This window comes from Accipiter gentilis, chromosome 5 (genome assembly GCF_929443795.1).
Source record: "Accipiter gentilis chromosome 5, bAccGen1.1, whole genome shotgun sequence".
Lineage (NCBI taxonomy): Eukaryota > Metazoa > Chordata > Aves > Accipitriformes > Accipitridae > Astur > Astur gentilis.
Window position 1 is genome coordinate 6,772,376 of NC_064884.1, and position 17,212 is coordinate 6,789,587.

The window sequence follows — 17,212 nt, forward strand, 5'->3', positions numbered from 1 at the left end:
GAGGTACTGGCTGATAACAAAATCACCTTGCATGTTAGTTCTAATTCAGAAACAGGCCTCCTGAGTGCATTTTTTTTAATGAGCTTACGTGGTAGAAAGTTAAATTACACAAACAATTGCTAGCTTGTACTACTTTGGAGCTCTCTGGTTGGACAGAAGTTTTTGCTTGCTGTGGTAATTGTTACTTGGTTTTGGCTTTTTCTTCATCAGATACAGAAGAAACACAAATAATTAAATATGTATTTTAATTAATTTATTAGTGGTACACTTTATTGTTTGATACAGACAATCTTTGAAACAGACTTTTGAGGAAGTACAATCAAAACAAGAATAAACAAGGCTTAGTGTTTTTGCCACAAGAAAATGCTTTTTAACAAAACTCAAATACCCTGTCATTTATAAGTCAGTACTGATTTTAGGAATAAGTTCGATTGGACATGAAATACCTACATATTACTCCAGAGTTTAAATTATCTGGAGTTACTGTGGATATTTACAACTGTGCAGCTGCACTGCATGTTACAGTGCATGATTGAAGTCAGAAGTGTTGTAAATATGATGTTTACTATCTATCAGGTTCCTCTTGTAGCTGCAGTTCTTAGATTCTTCTCCACACACTGAGACACATAAATTCTGGTGGTGCTTTGTTTTGAATACAAGTATGCAGTCCTTTTTAAAAGGATGTTTATATACTGAAGAAATGCAGTCAGGAGTTGAATCCTCCATTCCTATAAATGTCAATGGCATGATGTTGTCCAGTGTCTTACCAAGAGATTCTGTAGGCAGGGCTTTATTTAGAGGACAATATGGTTTGCCTTCACTGGTATAAGACCTAGAAGGTACCTGGAGTCAGATGAGTGGTGCATGTCTTTTAGTGTAGCTCCACTAAGCACAGTTCCTATCAGCTGAATATCGTGCCTGCAGCTCTTGTTTCTGTAGAGCCATTTTTGTCCTTGAATGTGGTGGGAGACTTTTTTTTTCCAAATACTCAGTTACCAACCTTTGATTGTTATCTTTTTCTGTTACAAATCTTTAGCAGACAGATTCTAGCTACCATTGAGATTCTCTGACCCTACTAACTTATGCACCCTTATTTTATGGCAGCCTAAGTGCATATGCATTAAACAGAAGAACCTGTCGCCAGATGTTAAGGCTAGGTGTTAAACTGATTTATGCTTCTGTGGTTCAAGTTCATATTTTTGTCTGCTCCTGTGTTGGCATCTGTCCTTGTTTCTAGATAGTTCAAATTGGAATGGTGTGTAAGTCTTAAGCAGGAGTGGATTGATCTCAGCTGAATAGTACTGTTCACATGGGTTGCTCAATTTTAGTTTCTTGTTTGCATTTCTCATGTACTGTTGTATAAAACAATGGTATATTGAGCAAAAACCAAATTGTTTGTCCAGTGAAACAATTTGAATATAGGAGAGGCCAGAGCTTTGTCATGGGCTTGTGAGTGTGATCTACGTACATATTTGTGGTTTGAGATGTGGTAATATTCACACTTTGCTTTGTACCCTTACTCTACTGGCTGCTAAGCTGTGAGCGTGAACAGCCTCTGATTTACACTGTAAATAGAATAGAGTATGTTCAGTTGGAAGGCATTTCTGTTTAAGATTTGCCAGAACTCTAAGACTTGCTGTTTATGTCAGAACTTAAGAAATTTTGTCCTTGGACATGAAGTCCTAGTTCATATCAGTATTGCGCTACTGTATCTAACACATAAAACTGAGGATTGTTGAAGAGGCTTTTGTACACACAGAATCCATAACATTTAGATGCAGGGTAGCTCTGCATGAGTGATTATACCTGCTGGAGAGGGTGACGGCTAGAAAGGTAGTTCAAAAACTCATGAGGTATCTTTTTAGGAATTCTGTCTCTAAAATCTGGCAGATAATTCCACTCTGTTTAAAAGTGTGGGTCTGGATTTATAATGTGGTGACTACTGAGACTTCTCAGATTCTGGTTTCAGACACACCTCCCTGGCCCCAAATACACTTAAGCCTTTTGTCTTACTATAGCCTTGACTTTTTTATTTACTCCACCACCACCCCTCACCCCCCCAAAGGAGGAATACATTTATTGTGAGTTATGAATGATCTCATTCACATATTTTTTAAACCTTCAGGGAAGAGCAGCCTGGAAGTTCTTCGTATTATACTTGTCACGTAACAGGTGTGTCAACTTATGTCCAGATACCTGGGAAATAACTGTATCTGTGATTGTCATATCAATTAAGCTTTGGATGTTCTGCTTCATGTAAGATGTTATTAGCTGTGCTGAGGGTCTTTTTGTAGAGTGTTTCTAATTGCCTCCAAATCCATCGGCTAATCCATTTGTTTAAAGAAAATTATAATTCTGCACAGTATTAGGAATCTTTGTTGATATTTCTATGTATATTGTGTGCTTCCTGATTATTTTGGTTTGGACTTGACTAGCCTTAGGGGTGATGGTATTTGCCAGAATGTCAGTAAGCTGTTGGAATGGCATGGGTAAAAGAATTAAACCAATCTATTAGTGACAGCTCCTATTGCAGTCTGGGGGAAATAGACCTGGCTGGTAGTAATATATTGAAGCTTAACAAACTGAACATCATTAAAGTATAAGAGGTACTATGTAAAAGCATTGGTCAAAGGAAAATAATTAATAATGTGTAATTGTGAAAAAAAAAAAAAAAATTCTTACAACTCCTCACTGGGTGGTCTCAGTATGGAAGCCATGTAGTCTGGAATTTTATTAGCTGTTTATTAAAGGAAAGAAAAAAAGTGTTAAGACCTATTATTCCCCTGTAGTGTCTGTAGGAGATGTGCCTGTGTACGTTACTGATATGCTCATAAGAGCAATCCTTTATCTAACAGCTGGGAAGTACTCAGAAGATAGAATGTATCTTATTGCAGTGTTATTCAGTCCTAAGATAGCTTTCCTGAGCATTATCAGTAGGTGTACCAAGCATTTGAACTGAAAGGTGCTAAGCATCCTGTACTGCTGCTGTCTTTATTGTGCATTGGTGGTATTAAATAATTTACAGTGGCTGCTCTTGAAAGAATAGTTCAAGACAACTTCTTAAAGGTGTGAAAATGCGCTACTACCACAGTCTGTGTTGATTTAGTGTGATACAAAGCACTAACTTTATTTTGTCACCTCTGAATTGCTATGCCTAACTAGATCTCTTAACTATCCAGTCCACTTTTCCTGTATCTGGCAGCAGCTGGCTCCAGGTGTCTTGTCTTGGATGATAAAAGCATGATATTCCAGTAGGGGCAGTTTATACCTACACTGGTTCTTGATGGATTTTCTGCTCTGGAAAAAAAAAAAAAATACAGCTGGAAACATCTTGTAGAGGATGTCTTCAGTATCACTGTAAAAGCATAATTCTATTCTGCGACTTAGTGCATTCTGGGCATTCATTATGTGTTCTGCAAAGACTGATGTTGGAATACTAACAATGTTCTTGTGATCATTAAATGTGTTGTCTTTCCCTGTCCTTTGATATCTTTTTGCTCGTTAGACACGGCTATTAGCCTTTTTATAACTTTTTCTCTATATTGTATGTTATTCTATATTACTCTGTTCATCATAACCACAAAACAAATAATCCTAGTCTTTTCAAGCTTTTGTCAGACAGAATCTTTCTAAGGCTCTAGTTGTTTTCATTTCCAAACCCTGTTATTTCTTACCTGTATGTTTGACAGAAAAGTGATCAAGAACTATTAAGTAGTTTAATACATATTCATTTCAATAGAGAAACAAGATAGAATATACTCAACTACCTACAGAAACAAAATAAAAGCTATGTCAGACAATTGAAAGTGGTGTGCAGTTACAGTTAAAGTAAGCATGTCCCCAAAGTGTATAAAGAACAAGATAAAATAATGACAATATTTTAACATCAGCCTTCTAATTGATGGCACGCTCTCAAACAGAATACTGAGTTTGGTTCTTGTCAGACTCTACTGCTACTCTCAAAGCAATACAGGTTTTTTGATTTTTTTTAATTGTTTCCACTAATGTTTGAGTTAAATAATGGAACACCAAAAGAAGGTCCTTTTTTCCTAGCACACCTAAAATTTTGTAAGACAAAAGGATGTGTGGGCTCTTCCATTGTTTTGAAGAGAACTACTGTCATCTTCAGGAGAGATGGATGATGATGATGATTTTTTAAAATTTATTTTTTTAAATGAGCAAATGATGAGTCATTGTCTCTTGGTCTGTCTGTGTCACAAGATTGTTTAGTGCTTTTCCCAAAGAAAATAATTCTAAACCCTGACCATCCTAATTCACTTCCAGAGCTCTCTGGAGCCCTTGAATATTAAGATTCCACTTTCAGAAACAGGTCTGATTCAGAAGAGCTGTAAATACTTTGTTAGTCACCTCCATTTTCACAGAGGGCCTCGTTTCTAATAAAGCCAGTATTTTGCTGAGAAGCACCTGTATTGTGACCAACTAAATATTTAACATGCATGCACTTTAAAAGGGGATTAAGAGCATTTTAGTTTGGTGCTTCTCTATGCCTTTGTGGAAAGACAGTTGAAAGCTGTAAGTGGATATTATCATCTGTGTATTTGTCCAGTGTTCCACAGCATATGTGACAAGGTGGAAGACATTAAGAAAGCTGTATTGATACTAAATCATTCCCTTAGATGAAAAGTTGTCTTAATATCACATTATTTTATATTTGCTGTTCATATCACAGCAGAAACTCTGGATAACTGGCATTCAGACAAAGGTTTGCATATCTGTAAACTCAATCATTTCTCCCCAAGGATAAAGTTTGTCCAGAGAAGCTATTACCTTCTTTATGTGTATTTCTTCACCTTTGGGTACTTCAAAACTCTTTGGAGATCTAATTACCCCTCAGACTGGAGGCCGAACCTGGAACAGTTTGTTTTACAGTGTTTGAATTTCAGTGAAATAGATTGGTCCTCTGGAAAGCCACAGCAGTCTAGTAAATAACCTTCCCACTATGGTACCTAAAGTCTATGGCCAGATTTTTGTCTTGTCTAACTTGCAATTGCAGAAGCTTTACTAAAAGACTTATTTTCTTAAATGTGCACAGATGATATAAAATGAACATTAAAACACTGTTCAGTACAGATGCCCTTTTACAGAACTGATATTTCTTGTGCAAGCAAAACTATCATATGCAACCAAAGAACAGAAAAACGGAAATAATAGATGCCAGCAGCACAAGTCGTATAACAATCCATTCAGCTGTCTACCCACAAAGCACTTCCAAAAAAAGTTAGGGCCAAGACTTAACTTGGCAGCAGTTGCTTGTTTTTTATTTTTTTTTTTAAATTCATTTAAACGATCATCTCCTGTAAAAAGCTCTTGACTGAATTTCCTTGTTTTAAGACTTGTCAAAACTATGCACACAAGATCTTTTCCATTTGATGTGAGCAGCTTAAAAACATGTGAATTCCCAACTGTGAGTAAGATTTTGTCAGTGCCGTGATTTTCCTAACAGCATGATGATACCAGATTTTTCCAGGGGTGGGAAAGCTAGTCCTCCTATATCTTTATTGAAAATCAGTCCACATGGTATATTTGAAGGGTTGGGAAAACACAGTTCTAATATAACTGACAAAAGCTGATGGCTTTGCTTTAATGAATATGATGTGGAGGCAAGTGAGTCCACTGGAGTGGGAATACCCCTTCTATTCTCCCTGTGATTCTGGGAAGGGCCACTGCAGCATTCTGGTTTTACACCTATCTTCCAAGAAGATTGCAGAGGTCTCTTGTGACAATACAGAGACTTAGATTCTTGTAACTGGAGGAACAGCTGATTTTATCCAATTTTCTCTGCTGAAAGGCACATTCCTGAGCGATTAGACAGTCATGCAAGCTGATGTTACTGGAAGCACTATTTTCTCTGTTCTGTGGCTGGCTGTTGTATGCAGCCTCAACGGAGTTGACCTGGGGACAGCGCAATCCTGGAGGGAGTTACTTGCTTGCAAGGTGTGGGGGAGTCTGCATAGCCTTCCTTTGATGTCTGAAGTCTACCAGAGAGAAATGTGTAAACTGTCGTTTTAAATTGATGGGTATAGAAACAAAAGAACCGTTGACCCTTGAAAGAAGAAAGGTTTCTGTTTAAGGAACAGAACATGTCTCTTCTCAGTGGGATAATTCGAGTTTTTGGTTTTCTGATTTATTTTTAATTGCTGTAGGTAGTGCCCTGTGTGTCTGTATGGAATACTCATAGGGTTTGTATTGTGTTTAAAACATCTTTCTTACCATGCTACTTGAGTTTCCAGTTGATTTCTTTGCTCTTACTTAATTTAGCAAAATGCAAAAGGTATTTTCTTTCTTTTATAATGAGTGTAGTATCATTAGTTCAGCATGTCATAGGGATAGATATTGAAGGGGGTTCTCCACATCAATGGTATTGTCACTGAGACCTGTCAGTCTTTAGGAAGTACAGATTGTATTATTTAGGTATGAAACATAATTATAATATCAAGTAATTCATACTAATCTCTATGTAGTTTCTCTTTTTAATAATTGTTGCTGAACAAAATGTTGTGAATTCTTTGCACATGTGCTTGGAAGGAAACTCATTTGAGTACTTGGGGGGTGGAGTTTGTAGACTTGCAATTAGTGGCAGTATTGTAACTGTGGTTCTAATGAAGGTGACAGTGTAATACACCACCCCCCCACCCCCCTACCCCGTTTCCTTGTTGCTCATCCTCAATTGAAGCTTCCATAGCTGATGAAGAATTTGGCTAGAAGCTTGTGCTTCATGATGCCACAGAATGAAGAAGAGAGCTATTCATAATTAAAATTTTCTTACAGAAACAATGGAAATATTTATTACAGAAGCAATATGGAAAATAAAGAAATTGGTATCCCTTCTTGTCCCAAAACATATTTGAGATGTGTGACTTTTCCTTGATTTCCTTTTTCCTGGATTATAAATTACATAGACTCCCTTTTTTGGTCACTCCCAAGATATGCATAACATATATTTAAAGAATAGAATGTCTTTGTATATTAAATGCTTTGGTGTTGCAAAAAAGATTGGAACTGTACTGTTGGAGTCAGTGGCTGTGTTGGATTAGCTCTTCTGCATTGACCATTGGTTACAGAAGCAGAGGAGTGAGGAAATCTAGGTGGTGGGGTGTTTTTGTTTGTTTGTGGCGTTGTTTGTTTCTTTCCGGGGACTTGTCACAGTTTCTGTTGCTAAAGATCTCTGGCACTAGTGTCTTTTTGTATCTTTGAAAAGAGCATAACTCCCAGAGATGCTAAGAGGACAGTGCCTTTGGAACACTGTGTATGGTACCCTATTGCTTTCTTTGTGTACGTGAAAAGTGTAACATCAGGTTGGCTTTCTCATGTTTAAAGAAGCCTGGGAAATAGTCTGTCCCCAGGAACTCACGCAAACCTGCTGTTGCAGCCATCAAGAACAGTTTTGCTTTTGAGCTCCCTTTGTTGGTGAATGGGAGTCTTGTATTGTTGGCAAAACAAGTCTTTGTTTTACACTGTTGAGATCATTCAGAGTGTTTTGTATTCAAGCTGATAAAACTTTTAACACTCTGGGGCAAACACAGGCACCTTGTCTGCTGAATATTGAATGATTTGAAGTTGTTAAAGGTTCTGACAAATGCAACCAGTGAAGATATAGTTGCCTGGTCTTTAAGGCATATGAGGAAGATGCATAGTTAGAGCTATGAGGAAGGAAGCTGAAGGTTTTGCAGCATATGCACAGCTGTTGGAAATTATGCATCTTTTGCTAATTGTGTTTCTATTGAGATAGTAAAAAAGAAATATACTTTCCTCTCGCCATTTGATTAGTACAACAGTTCTGCCGGATAGCTGCCTCAATGTGTAGCTGGCTTAACTGTAATGATACAGCTTCTCTGTGAAAAATCTGCTTTCTGAAATGATTTTTTTTAATGGGACTCATTGGAAAACAAACATAACTATACAGTGTTATTTACTATTAAAGGTAAAAAATACAAAAAAGTGCCCTAAAAGCAATCCAAAACTGCTTTAGATTTTAACAGCTCCAAACGTAGATAGAAAATATGCTTCTGGAAGGAACATACGTGAACTTGTGGAAGGTCCATTGATTATTTTTTTTAACTGGTTTTTTTTCTTTTTTTTTTCTTTTAACTGATTTTTTTTTTTTTTCTTTTTCCCAAAGCAGCAACAAAACGTGCTCTGCCACACTGTGGGGCTGCCTATTTGTCATAGATGCAGATGAAGATCTCTGCCATATTTAGCTGTCTGGTAAATACAGTGAAAATGCATGAGTGTCAAGAACTAAGTCCTGCAGACAGTGTTGTTGGCACTTGCAGCTGAAGGCAATGGAATGTAATTGGTCTTTTTTTTTTTTTTTTTTTTTTTTTTTTGTCTTTTAGAAAGTGACAGGTAGCAAGCTAGTTTTGCAAATGTTAGAGAATCCACTTGGGACCTGTCTAGATATGGATCGTTTGTAAGATGGGGCAGAGTCAAATTTTATCAGCAAGTGAAAGCAAATGCCTGTGTAGTATTGCTTAGGTACAGGATTTTTCCTTCTCACTTCGTTTTATTGCAGCCAATTTTTTTTTCTTAGTATTTCATTTTTTATTTGTTTCCTTTTCAAAATAATTAAGGAATTAAATATACGATTTACAGCAATTATCTTGCACGTTAGAGGGGAAAAAAATTACACTATTTGTCTGGTTTCTTTGGTGTTTCAGTTTGCTGAATTGATAAACAGTACCAAAACTTCATGACACATTCAGTTTTTAATTTTTTTTTTCAAGAGAATCTGATGTTACACAGTGAACAAAAGGCTAATCTAATTTATATTTTTTCCTCTCATTCCTGTAATACTCCTGGTTGGCTTGATGCATATGTGGATGATTTTTGTGGTGGCATTTCACTTTATGATTGTATATTAAGGCAGATAACAGTGTGTCTCCCCCTCTCTGCTGTGAAGACAGATTTCAGAATAATACAAAAGTACCTCTAACTACGAAGTAAACTGCTCATTTCCTATAGAGAAAGACTCTTGGTATTTGTAGCCAAGTATTTTCTGGAACATGTGATCGTTTTGAATAAACAGCATCTGAACTTGCTTTAAAATATTCATACTAGTGTCTGCTGCTAATACAATGACTGATCTGTATGGGACAATCAGAGGTGATTAAAGAAAGCTAGGTAGAGTGTGAATCTAATACATATTTTGTACTGCATAATTTTCATTATAATGCTACCCAAGAAAAATAGAAAATTCAGAGACTATGAAGGCTGGATTCACATTCTTTTTCCATGAAGTGACAGGAAAAATGAGATGCTTTGATATTGTCAGAGAACACTCATACAGGTCTGATCTAGTAGCTAGTTTGTTGGGTCCTAATCAGTAAATTGAGGTATGTAAAATATTTAATAAGTACAGATGGACTGGCGGTCTATCCTCTACTACACAATGTTGATATGGGATACAGAGGTTATCGGGTAACCCTACTATACATATCTAAATGTTACATGCATGCAGAAAAATGTCACTCAGCAACGCATCCATGTCTGGTGTCAGGTAAGGGATCTCTAAGCCTTGAGAGGTAAACTTGAGACATGGTCCTACTCAAGGGGAGATGACTGCTGTGCAGCCAGCTGCTATGGAGGGAGAGCTCAAGGTCTTCTTAAGGCTGCTAATATTTATAGTAGTTGGCTGCTAGTCAAACTACCAGTATATGGCATCCTTTTTTGTGCTTTGGGGTTGTGCTAGAGTTAATTTTCTTCATAGTAGCTTGTATGGGGCTATGTTCTGTTTTTGTGCTGGAAACAGTGTTGATAAGACAGGGATGTTTTCATTATTGCTGAGCAGTGCTTACACAGAGCCAAGGCCTTTTCTGCTCCTCACAGCACCCCTCCAGCGAGCAGGCTGGGAGGGGCACAAGAAGTTGGGAAGGGACACAGCTGGGACAGCTGACCCAAACTGACCCAAGGGATATTCCAGACCATATGATGTAAAGCCCAGCAATAAATGCTGGGGAAAGGAGGAGGAAGGGGGGATGTTCGGAGTGATGGTGTTTGTCTTCCCAAGTCAACATTGTGCTTGATTGGAGCCCTGCTTTCCTGGAGATGGCTGAACACCTGCCTGCCGGTGGGAAGTGGGGAATGAATTCCTTGTTTTGCTTTGCTTGTGTGCGTGACTTTTGCCTTACCTATTAAAGTGTCTTCACCTCAACCCATGAGTTTTCTCACTTTTACTCTTGTGATTCTCTCCCCCATCCCACCAGTGGGGGGTGAGCGACTGACTGTGTGGTGCTTAGTTGCCAGCTGGGGTTAAACTATGACAGAGATCTCTGATAATCTGGTTTAAACTAGTTTCATGTTCTTATCCATGGTCCAGGGGCTATTAGGCCCACAGGTTCATGTTTGATCATGAGGCCTGTTGTTCCTTTGTCAGCCTGAACCAAAGTGTAGCCATCTTGAAAAGCAGACTTTTTTCCCTTTTAAGGGGTCAGAAATGAAATCTATGTGGAAGCAAGCTCTGGCTGTGTCTATATACAGGTAACGGCAGAGAAACGCTGGAAGGTAGGCATTAACAAGCTTAATGTCTAAATATACCTATACACCCTGTCCCTATACACAAAAATAAAATTGGGGAGAAAGTATAAAGCATTAATATAGAATCACAGAATCATCTGGGTTGGAAAGGACCTCTTGAGATCATATTGTCCAACCCCAACTAATACTGTTTATGTGTTCTTTGTACTCATACTTGGATACAGTCACAGGAAGTAGCTGAGCCCTGAAAATAAAATGGAGGTATTTTTCCTAATCCTGTTCTACCTTGTGGCAAAAATCTATTCTTGCATCTGGTTTTTAACAGCCCTATGAATAGCTGCTTCTAAATTTTTATAAATGCCTAGTGACTTTGATGCAAGTAAATTTTATTTTTATTGATGACCTGTCAGAAATGCAGCAAGATTTAGTTTGTGTGTTCATTTCCATAATCAAGGAAATGGCAGTGTGCAGAGATGTACTTGAAAGCTGAGGGACATAGGGTCTTTGTGTCACTGTGATATGTCTTCTGGTTTTGTTAATAATTGTAATTATCTGTATGACAGTAATCTCCAACAGACTGGCAAGACCAGTGCCCTATTGAACTTGTCACTAACTTAAAGGACATATAAAAATAACAAGTGAAGCTGAAGAATCATAGGAGAAACACAAATATGTTCAGCATTTTGCCCAAGGTAAAGCGGAATGTCGGTGGCAGAGTTCAGAACAGCTTCATACTTTTAAGTAATCCAGTCTAGAACATACTATCTCTGTTTTGTACTGTTTTACCCTAGAAGCAATCCTCATACTATCTTCAGATATTGTTATCTGAGAAGGATGGTAGGATTCAATGTCTGTTCTTAAAATGTAAAATGCTACAGTTTGGTATAGATAAATAAATAAATAGAACATGTTAAAGTACTGGAACTAAGGTGGTGTTTATACATAGGGTGGGGTATATTCATAGTGGAATCCCCAGACAGAACTCCTGCATTTAGGAAAGATATTTCAACTTTATGCATTTAAACAGTTGTTCACTATCTATTGTTTTAAAGACAGATTTTGCTGCTCTTAAGAATCAAATAATCCCCAAGAAATCTCTTCAACATATAGCAATTATTTAAATGGCGGACTTCCTACAGACTGGTTATGTTCATTGGAGAATGCAGTCAGAGTAAAGGGGCAGTTGTTTCCTTTTCACATTCAGATTTGTGTTGTTGAGTTAGTCACCAGTTAGCTGAAGTAGTTCAAGACATACTGCTGTCATATGATAGAATTTGGCAAAATATATCAGAACTTAGAGGAGGTGTAATATAATTCTCGTTTGTCTTGAAATCTCTTCTGGCTTGACTGTGTGTTTGATCTGTCAGTCACCTCCTGTTTCTTTTGGAACTGTATACTCAACATGATTTCCTCTTAACAGTGGGAAGTCCAGGTCTTCCCAACATGTCTTGTTCCTTGGCATTTACAGACAACTAGTAACGCGAGTCTTAAAAATTCAGTGCAGTATCACTGCCTGTTTGAATGCTTGCTTGTATAGTAATTGCCATCTCTGCTCATGTTCATTAGATAAGATTATTTCATTACTTCTGTTTCAGACTGCCTCTTGCTTTGTGAAATTTGCCACTTGTGAAATGACTCCATTTAGAAGATTAGTTTCTGTAACTGCATATTGCTTTCAATTAAAATTTCATGGGGCTTTTATTTAACATGTATTCTAGCCTTATTTATATGGGACCTGTTGAAAGTAAAGTGGATTAGACCATTTGAGCCATATATAATCCATTCCCTGTGGACTTCTGAATGACTGTTTCCTACCATATGTCTATTCTTAAATTTTTTTTTCCAGACTGTCTGTCTAGCTATCTATTTATCCCTCTGAATGTTTACAAGGACAGGATTTTTTGCATTTTCTGTAAAGTAAATTAGCATGGCTTTAATTCCATGATAACAAACTTGTTCCAGATCTCTCTTCAGCATACTCAACAGTTGAGTTCCGATTTTGCGTCTTACTGAAAGCACAATTTTGGATCTGGAATTATGCCAGTTCTAGTTGTCTTGTTTACGAGAGTTGGCTGCCATTAAGATGTAGATTTTTTCATTGTTTTTATGTGATTAAGGGTAGGTGTTTATTAGTTTTGAGACACAAATGTGTTTAATGGTTTGTCCACTGTGTTAGAGCCAAGCATGATATGGTTCCTACAAGAAGAATCTGTGTTCTACAGATTGGTTCTGACTGCTCATTGATAACGCTGTTTGTTCTGATTTTATTGTTTAAGTAGGCCAGCCTTTTGTTTTTCATTCTCTTCTATTTCTGCCAAATCGCTGCGTTTACAGTAAGTTAATGCTTGGTTTTTAGTTCTTGCTCTTTCTAAGGGTTTATTGTGCTTTTTCACCCATAGTACATAGGCCCATGAATTCATGGCACTGAATTTGCTTCTGGTGAGAGTTTGACCAATTATGGGTTCCACAAGTTTGCAATGCCTTGTTAGGAGGACAGCAGGTGGTTATTTCATAGTACAGGTAAAAAATTATTCTGCATACATTGAACTATGTTACAATACAAAACAGTCTTTCATCTGTCTATACTAAGTAAAAGTCATTAACATTCTTTGCAACGTCAGATAGGGACTGTAGTCAGTTGCATAATATCCCATAAACTGAGAGCTGTTTATAATAAATACATTTAATGTGTATGGTTGATATTTCAAAATTAAGCTTTTCATCATGAGTCTTTATTCTGAGTTAATATCTTCAAAGGCTAATTTGATCATGAAAATCTAGTTATTACTCTATTATGAAATGTAGTTGATAATTCAACACAAATGTCATGACTCACTGTTTATTATGTCTTAATGCTCTAGCTTTGATTAACTTTGACATAGCTGATCATAAACGGGGGAAGAACAATAAATACGGAGGCAGCCTTTCTTTGGGATTGAAAGGGACATCACAGCATGTTTTTGACTTTCAGTAAGGAAGTATACAATTCTTCGTTCCACACTTGCAGATATGAGGCCACTTAGCTGTCGTGTTTTATTGGCTAAACGTATGAATTAAGCTCAGTAATAACAGCAGCAAGTATTATGTCCTCTTCTATAATAAGAGCCCTACTGTGTAATTGCTTAGATGGAGATACACTGACTATGCAATCTGTTGATGACTTGCTATTGATCCGAACTCTGTGTTACATTAGGGTATCTTGTTAACTGACAAGAGGAAAAAGAAATGTAAAGCGGATTAAAAGAAGGACAACCACCAATTAATTTGCTTCTCTTTTTTTATCAGCCCTGTACTGGTACCCTAACAATTAACATATTGATTTAAACTTGCTGTCTGATGGAACATGTTGGTAAGCAAACATGAAGTGACCAGAAGCCCTCTTAACTTTGGGCAACTGATCAAATGCTTATTTTTAAGCAAATAAGTGCAATATTGGTGTTTTATTCTCTGTATGTTGCATACGAGCATTGCTTTTGGTCAAGTAAAGAAAACATTCTTTTAGAGGAATCATTTGAAACAGGGACTGCTTTCTCCAGCCAAGATGTTCCTCTGATAATTAATGAGTAACATCATCACATTTTTTTATTGTGGTTACGTTGTTACTGTTTTTAAGTGGAGGCACAGAGGGGCATCTGCCTTCTCCTGGCTGCTTATTAAATCCAGCTCATAACTATGAGTCAAAGTCTGCAAGTTTGGATCTTTCGGGCTTCTCTCTTCAGAAACTAAACTGCAAATGAAGTGAGAGCATTTTTTTTTCTTTAGAAAATTTATGTAGATTTTAATGCTGTGCAAGGAAGATCAGGTTCTCCACAAGAGACTTTGGAAGCCTGGAAAGATTCCAACCAGTGATGGAAGTTACAGTCTTGTGGAGTTGGTTTGAAATTATTAAATGGGTGATTAGATCCTCAGGATACTCTCGTGGACTCTACTTCTTGGAAACAATGAAATGAAGTCTCTTGCATGCTATTGTGAAGCTTCTGACTTGGCCTCTTTCAGCACTGCAGATGGTCTGTCACACCCCATCTCCTAACAGTCCTTAGAAAAAAACATTGCTATGTGAGGCATGAGGAAAAATATTATGAAATAAGGGAAATTAATAGGGCATCAGGAAATTGAGTTTTTTCTTCCTGTTTTACACAGCAGAGCACTACATTCCATAACAGTGTTTCAGCAAACCTTCATGAGCTCTCAGTGAGCACATCATGGGAAATGGTGAAAATTACTTGCATTAAAGGCAGGACTTAATTTCTGAGTGACAGAGGTGGCACCACTTGTCATTTAATGGAACTGAAATGGCATACAGACTCTTTTATTAATGTTTCTCCATAGTGGTATGTTTCAGACCACAGTTCAGGATGTTGTTCTCTCTTGGATATCTGTAAATACTACTAATTCCAGTCTGGCTTGTCTCCAGAGGACAATGTCTTTTGGCAGCAATATGGCTGAGTTACAGTGGGCTGTGTTTGGGGCCATTGTACATGTTTGCACTCTCCAGCTTGTTGAAGGTGCATGGGACCTTGATGATGGGTATTTTGGCTAATACATTTTCTGTATTTGCTTCATGTTAACTCCTTAAGTCTGGATAGTACAGATGTGTGTCACAGCTCTTCAGTTTGTGTTTCCAGTGAAATGAATAGCATGACTGTGTCAGTTTAACAAGTTCTTCAGGACTGTTAAGGAATCTGCTGTGCAATTTCCTTGTTCTGTTTGCTATTCTCAGTCACTTATAAAAAAAAGTTTACTATAGCTGTCTCATTTCAATAAGCTCACTGTGCATTTTCTTTCATAGGCAAGTCTTGTCTTAACTTTCTTCTGCATGGACTTTTCAAATTTGAGTCTCAACTTCAATATTGTGGTAAATAGTTCATGTAGTGATTAGAAATGTGCTTTCACCTCTTGTTCTCTTGGATCCCTGAAGCTTTTTCATTTCTTTGTGAAATGGGAAATAAATAGTGCAGTGGGGATGCCTCTGGAGAAGAGCAGAATGGGGCTAATTCTTTGATCGTAACATTGACCTATGGTAATACTGTTAAGTACCTTGCTTGTTGGAAGTTTGCATTCATATCCAAAGTATTGCACTGAAGTTAATTAAGGAAATCTAGTTAAGAATAATTTTAAGAAAGCTGATGAAATGGAGATTTTTTTCTATTCTGAGGGGGAGGAAGGAGAGATTGGAAGACAGTGAGAAGTGTTAATCAAATAGAGGATTTGGAAGAGGAGACAGTTTAAGTGCGCAGCTTGCTATTTAGATTTTCATCCTGGAGTTAAATATTCACAAATTTCTTGGTAGGTATAACCTGGTGATCTCTATTTAAGCACCTGTTTTCTTTTTTTCTGCTTCTCCTCAACTGTATCCTAAATGAGTATACATTGTTGTGTTCCTTCAGTCAACAAAGAGTTACAAGCATGGCTTGCGTTCTTTTATTTATGTTACATAACGGAGGAATAGGTTTTCTTGCAAGGCTGTGTTTTACAAGAAAATTGGCAAGAGGGGAGATTTCCTTAGATCTACACTGGAATGGTTTAGGTTTCACTTCTCAAAAAAAAACCTGCTGTGAGAAGGTTTGGTGCTCATGTGTGAGGGGGAGAATATACTTCTTTTCTTTTTCTTTATCTGGGATGAAGTCCAGAGGCGAACACTTCCCTGCATTACACATAGCTCATATACTCAGAAGAGCGCTGAAGCTCTCTCTGCTTGGGGTTTTCTTTGTTAACCAGTGAGTGAACAATAAGGCCATAGAAAGGTTCAACTTAAACTTCTGTTAAAAATGGGTGGTTCACCAGTTTTCTTAGGATGTACCTTACAAACTGTATCCAAAAATTGTCTGGCTATAGAACCACTTCAACTTTCAATATATCCCTGGAGTTTAACACATAATGAGCATGCAAAGACTTAAGGAGCTTGGACCAGTGTCACCTGTTTACTTGCATGTTTCTTGCTAGAACTGAGAAAAACTGTCAGATGGTTTTGGGTTGGATTTCTTCAGATGCAATCCAATGCAACTCTGAACTATCTTCCAGACAAGGGTATTCCAGAGGCTGGCTGGGACCTGCTGTCTGAATCAGGTTAGCATTTCTGTTTGCTTTCTGCCTCAAGGCCATCTACTGCAGTCAGAGCAATCATGTTTTCTGATTTGCCCTACTAGAAGATTTCACTCCCAACCCCGCAATGTCAAGAAGAAACTCTGACTTGTGACACTTCCTGGCACCTGCTCTGAGGAATTCACCCTGGACTGGTGATGGTCTTTTAGGATTGCAGTCTTCATTGAAGCAAAAGGAACTCCTTGATTCTGTGGAGATAACTACCATGTTTTAATACTTCATACACTAACGCATATTGCTGGTGTTTTTTGTTAGAGAAAAGGAATTGCAATGGAGGATGTTTGAGAAAAGGGCCTGCGTACATCTGAGGTGCTTATAAAAAATTTAGATGCACTTTTACCCCTGCACCATGGTGTTGTTTCTGATCTTTGGGCAAGCGGGGAAATGGTGGAAATTGAGAAGGATGCTACTTGTCATCTGCAGATGCTGCCCTTTTAATGGTGCAAATGTTTGTTTAACTTCATGGTATTAGTCTTGGGGCTTGACAGTGGAATTCATTCCTGAAGCAGCAGGCAGTTATGGTAGCTTAAGGGCTAAAGGTTTCGTAGAGGCAAACAGTTCACAGCTGGGAAAGCATTGCTGTATCAAACGGCTAACACTAGCATTTAGCAGCACA

At 37.6% G+C, this 17,212-nt stretch overlaps 3 protein-coding genes across 11 annotated transcripts in view; 2 read left to right on the forward strand and 1 right to left on the reverse strand.

The window, feature by feature from the left end:
• The window catches only part of ZW10 (zw10 kinetochore protein), a 563,481-nt gene that overhangs the window by 214,106 nt on the left and 332,163 nt on the right, over positions 1-17,212 (reverse strand). The gene's annotated exons all lie outside the window — the stretch shown is intronic.
• NCAM1 (neural cell adhesion molecule 1) overlaps positions 1-17,212 on the forward strand; it is a 152,673-nt gene that overhangs the window by 22,199 nt on the left and 113,262 nt on the right. The window lies entirely within an intron of this gene.
• The window catches only part of LOC126038182 (uncharacterized), a 178,771-nt gene that overhangs the window by 1,037 nt on the left and 160,522 nt on the right, over positions 1-17,212 (forward strand). The window lies entirely within an intron of this gene.